The sequence below is a fragment of the Sorex fumeus genome, unplaced genomic scaffold, assembly GCF_029834395.1.
Source record: "Sorex fumeus unplaced genomic scaffold, SorFum_2.1 ptg000061l, whole genome shotgun sequence".
Taxonomy (NCBI): domain Eukaryota; kingdom Metazoa; phylum Chordata; class Mammalia; order Eulipotyphla; family Soricidae; genus Sorex; species Sorex fumeus.
The window spans coordinates 42,922,369-42,928,603 of NW_026606118.1; the positions used below are offsets into that span (position 1 = coordinate 42,922,369).

Sequence of the window (6,235 nt, forward strand, 5' to 3'; positions counted from 1 at the left end):
GAGGTCAGGAGACTGTCATTTTGGAATTAATATTAGATTTTATTAATATTAATAAAATTAATAGGAGCCTCATGAGTCTCACCTTCCTTTCAAGTTGAACTTGTAATAAGGTGGAATGAAATCATCAATATGCTCCTCACCTCTTCCTTCAGGAGAAAAATCCTACTTACATTCAAGGTGGTCAAATGCAGGCAACACCATCCACCTTTTCCTGGAGATGTACAAGGGACTGAGGTGAGAACAGCAAAAGGCTCTAGTTTAATGGTCTTAATGAAGGTTTCAGGGAACGACATTAAACAAGACTCATATACCTCTTCCAAAAGAATTATTTTGTAAAACTGATGACTTGGGTATGGTAAAAGATAGTATGGTAAAAACCATATTTTTCTTTCTGGGACATTAAAGTTCTAAATCTATTTATTCACGCTGCTTTGAAATACATTCCTTGATTAGGAATCACTGTCTGCCATAGAAGGAGTGAATAAGGACAACGCTCAAAGTAATAAGAAGAGACGAATATGGAAAAATTAACTCCTACTAGGTTTGGTAACACATATACTAAAATTGAAATGATACAAAGATGAGCAGGGTCCTTGCACAGAGATGACATGCAAACTTGTAAAGCGTTCCATATTTTTGTTGCCAGAAGAATTAACAGGTCTACTTTAAGCTAAGACGATCCCCACAAGTACAAAAATTCTACATAAAGATAGCACAAATCCCCATCACAACAATCTCTCTCAATGTCAATGGACTAAATGTGCCAATTCAGAGGCACAGAATGGGAAGATGAATTAGAAAACTGAACCCAACATTCTGCTGCCTGCAAGAAACACGTCTGAACAATCAAAGCACCCATGTGCTAAAAGTAAAAGGCTGGGAAACAAGTTTTCAAGAAAATATCACCCCCACAAAGCTGGAGTGGCCATACTAGTATCAGACCACATGGACTTCAGGCTAAAGGTTGTCAGAGACAGTGAAGGTCATTTCTTAATGATCATAGGATCTGTACATCAGAAAGATCTCACCCCCTCAATGTATATGCTCCTAATGACAGATCAGCAAAATACTTAAAAACAACTTCTAATAGACTTAAAGAAAAACATTGATAGCAACATAATACTAGTTGGAGATTTCAACATTTCTTTGTCACTTCTCGATAGATCAAACAGACTAAAGCTAAGCAAGGAAATATTTTATTTAAAGGAAGTAATGAACAACCATTGGCTTAGAGAAGAAATCAAAGAGGAAATAAAAAGTTTCCAGAAACAAATGAGAATGAGGACACGAGCTACCAGAACTTGTGTGACACAGCAAAAGCAGTGTTAAGTGGAAATATTATAGCTCTGCCAGAATTCATGAGGAAGAAAGAAAGGGCCTACATGAATAAATTAGAGCTCAAGATTTTGGAAAATGACCAGCAAAAGTAGTCCAAACTAGGTTGGAGGAAGGAAATAATAAAACTTGTAGCAGAAATCAATGAGCTAGAATCCCAAAATACAATCAAGAAGACCAATAAAAGCAAAAGCTGGTTCTTTGAGAAAATAAATAAGATCAATAAATAATGAGAAGCCTCTCAAAGAAAGAAAGAGAAAGAATTTTAATAAATCGAATCAGAAATGCAAAGAGGGGTATCATAATAGAAACTACAGAAATCCATAGGATCATAAGAGATTATTTTGAGAATCTTTGCAGCAGGAAATGAAAGAATCTTGAATAAATGATAAATTATTGGATTCTAATTACCTCCCAAGGCTGAACAAAGAAAATTTGGAATACTTGAACCTATCACTACCAAGGAAATTGAAATGATGGTCAAAAGTATCCCCCCAAACAGAATTCCTGGCCCACATGGATTCAATAGTGAAATATTTCAAACCTTTAAAGAGGAACTGCTGTCAACATTTTTCAAGATTTTCCAGGAAATTGAAGAAACAGAAATACTCCCAAATAGTTTCTATGAGGCAAAGATCACCCTAATACTCAAATCAGAGAGAGATACCACAAAAAAGAAAATTACAGACCTATTTCCTTGATGAATACAGATACAAAGATTCTCAAGAAAATACCAGCAAAGAGAATCCAGAATCTCAACAAAAGATCACACACTATGACCAAGTAGGTTTATCTTGGGGATGCAAGGATGGCTTAACATTCTCTACTCAATCAACAGAATACACCATCTCAATAAAAAAAAAGATAAAAGTCATATGATCATATCAATACATGTAGATAAATCATTTGATGAGATCCAGCACCCATTCATGATGAAAAACTCTCAACAAAATGGGAGTTGAAAGTACTTTCCTCAATATAGTCAAAGCAAAATACCACAATCCTACAGCAAGCATTAATCTCAACGGGGAAAAACTAAAGGCTTGGAGCAGAAATCAATGAGCTAGAATCCCAAAATACAATCAGGCACAAAACAAGTCACCCACTCTCACCACTCCTATTCAACATAGTACTTGAAGTACTTGCCATATGATTTCGGTAAAAAGTAAAGTAAGTAAAAGCCCTCCCGTTGTTCGTCGATTTGCTCGAGCGGGCCCAGTAACGTCTCCATTGGAGACTTTGTTGTTACTGTGTTTGGCATATCGAATATGTCACGGGGAGCTTGCCAGCCTCTGCCATGCCGGTGAGATACTCTCGGTTGCTTGCCGGGCTCTCCGAGAGGAGCGGAGGAATCAAACTCGGGTCGGCCATGTTGGCTGCGTGCAAGGCAAACGCCCTACCGCTGTGCTATCGCTCCAGCCTGATTTTGGTTTAAAAAAAAAAGATATCAAGGGTATCCAGATAAAAAAGAAGAACTCAATCTTTTACTATTTGGAGATGACATGATACTATACTTAGAAAATCCCAAAGAATCTACAAAAAAGCTCCTGGGTACAGTAGATTTGTTTAGTAAAGTAGCATATTACAAAATCAATATCCATTACTCCATGGCTTTCCCATATATTAATAATGAAAGAGAAAAAAGGGATAGAGAAAAACAATCCCATTCGCAATAATACCTCAGAAAATCGAGTATATTAGGATCAACTAAAAATGTTAAGGAACTATACCAAAAAAAAAAAAACCTACAAAACACTACTTCACGAAATAAAAGAGGATATGAGGATATGGAATCACATCCCATGCCCATGGATTGAAAGGTTTAACACTGTCAACATGGCAATACACCCCAAAGCTCTATAAAGATTTAATGCACATCCTATAAGGATACCCATAAAATTTTTCAAAGAAATAGATTAAACACTCTTGAAACTCATACACAACAATAAACTCCCATGAAGAGCTAAAGCAATCTTTGGTAAAAAGAAGAAGGGAACACCTTCCCCAACTTCAAACCCTACTACAAAGTTGTAGTAATCAAAATACCATGATATTCAGATAAAGACAGGCCTCAGATCAATGGAATATAGTCAAATATCCTGACGCTGGCCATCAGATTATTATTACCTAATCTTCCATAAAGGCTCAATAAATATGAAGTTGAGCTAGGAAGTCTCTTCAGCAACTGGTGCTGGGAAAACTGGACAGCAACATGCAACAAAAATGAACTCAGACCTCTTTATAGTGCCAGGCACAAAGTCAGAGCAATTGTATTAAAGACCTCAATATCATACCCGAATTCATAAGATATATGGAGAAAAATGTGGATACATCCCTCCATGACATTAAAGCTAAGGGAAACTTCTAGAATGAAACACCACTGACCAAGGAAGAGGAAGTGAAGATAAACAAATGGGAGCACATTAAACTAAGAAGTTTCTGCAATTCAGAAAAAAATGGTGACCATGATAAAAAGACATCCCACATAATGGGGAAAATTATGCAATACCCATATAATTAACCTCAAAACTCTGACTGCTGTATCATTAAGAACACTAAATAGTTCCCATGAATTTTACCTTCTTCATATATATTTACTCTGAAATATTTTCGATTTCCTTTTAACCACAGGTAAAAAAGTAAAATTATAAGTTTTTTTAAAAATTAAAAATAATCCCTATACAGAGCCTGGTGCGACCCAAAAAACAAAAAAGCAAGCAAACAAGCAAGCAAGAAAGAAAGAAATTAAAAATTAAAAAATAATGCTGTTTGCAATGATAAGGATCAATCCCAGATCATCATACAGTGGAAGGCAAATGCTCTATCACTGAGTTATATCCCTGTTCTTAAACATTTAAAAAGTTCTTATTTGATGTCTCATTGCATTTTCTTTTTAAAAAAATCCTTTTCTTAGTATGCCTGGTCACCAATGTACCTCCTACTTTTTGACCCTCGCGTCTCTTGTATATTTTACCTCTAAGACTCAGTTGTCACCTTATCCTTCCTATAGCCATGTTTTCCTTTGAAAAAATTTCCAAGATCATGTCTGGCTTGCATTAACTTGGTATAAAATGGAAACCTTATATTCTGTATGCTCTCATGCTAGAGGTGATGATGTTTTCGATCCAGGTGAACTCTTTTCTGGAGAGCTTTCTGGCTGTTTCTACTTGACTTCAAAATATCTAAAGGTAAGTCATCATCTTTTTTTCTTTGCGTTTTTGGGTCACACCGGGCGATGCACAGGGGTTACTCCTGGCTCTGCACTCAGGAATTACTCCTCACAGTGCTTGGGGGGACCATACAGAATGCTGGGAATCTAACCTGGGTAGGCCATGTGCAAGGCAAATGCCCTACCTGCTGTACTATATCTCCAGCTCCCCTCCTCCCCATAATTCATCATCTTGAGGGCCTCAGATTTTTACCTTCCATTTAGAAACTTCATTTTTACATTGACACAGTAAATTGAAACCACAGAACAATTGAATGGCATGTTATAATGGTAGCAGCCATGAGCAAACATTGATAACCCATAAGTGGGCATGAATGAATTCTGTCTCAGAGGCTTCACTTCTGAGGATACCTGTCACTACCTCCTTTCTGTTATGTATCGCAGGATCAGAATCTACATCAGGCCATCAGTAGAAATTGTCCAACCGAAAGCTAGCCTTCCACTGGGATCAGAATCCTTCATCCATCTAACTTGTAATTTTTCATTCATGACTTGTTGACTTTGTTTTAGGCAGAAGCATCCAGAGCATAATAAACTCAGCTTTCCCGTTGTTTCCACAGGAAATCCAAATACTTAAGAATGTTATCATTTCTGACGCCACTGTTAAAGATTTTTTGAATCCCACGGTAAGATACTATCATTAATGTTATAATATTACTGTTCTCCATAGTCCGGATCTCCCCAAAGAACTCTCTACTCTCCTCACTCCAAGTGCAGACTCCCGTTTATGATGCTCCTGAACATACTTCTAATAGTTTCACCCAGGTTATCCCCTAAAGTGCACAAGTTAATTTCATACCACTCCAAGTTCTTATTCTTAAACTACCAGAGTCTGCTTGGTCCTCAAGCTTGTGTTCTCCCTTGAAGAAATACCGTGCCTCCTTTCTCTATGTCTCTCTTTGCTTGCTTTGTTAAAAGAGTGTTCTTGCTTGAACATATATTCCATTCCACCCTACACCTGTTTCACAAGTTTCTCAGTGTTTTTCACTAAAATCTATTTTGCTTCACTAAACTAAAAATTTTAAAACACCAGAGCATTGTTGAAACCAATGCTTGTATCTTTTAAACCACAAATTTTGAAAATGAAAGGTGGTAAACCAATGGAATACTACTTAGTTGTATGAAGTGAAATCTTCTTATTATTTGTATAAAAATGGATAACATGAGGATATTATGTTTAGTGATATTCTATCGTTTGTAATTCAATTAATAATGGTTTCTCGTACACATAATTCCAACATGACACTCCTCATTCTCTCAAAAAATAAACCCTCCCTCTCCCCCAAACCCCCAGAATCCCTCACTCCCAATCCCCTGACTCAATTGTGTGGATCAGTTCTCCCCTTACGTTGTCCTTGAAAATTTGTTGCTACCTTGCTGTGTGTCGTTACATCCCACATATGAGAAAAATCTCTCTGTATCTCTTCCTTTCCTTAAGGCTAACTTTTTTTTTACCTTTTTTTTTTTTATTAGTGGAGCACCATGAGGTACAGTTGTAGATTTACAAATCTTTGTGCCTGAGTTTCGGTCATACAATGATCAAATACCCATCCCTCCACCAGTGCCCATTTCCCCCCACCCCCCCTCCCACCCTGCCTCTGTGGCAGGGCATTCCCCTTTGTTCTCTCTCTCCTTTTGGGTGTTGTGGTCTGCAAAAGAGGCATTGAGTGG

The 6,235-nt window shown here is 37.2% G+C and overlaps 1 pseudogene; it reads left to right on the top strand.

Annotated features, from left to right (window-relative positions):
- The first annotated feature begins 541 nt into the window (after positions 1–541).
- LOC130034822 (uncharacterized) lies at positions 542–638 on the top strand (annotated as a pseudogene).
- Positions 639–6,235: the final 5,597 nt, after the last annotated feature.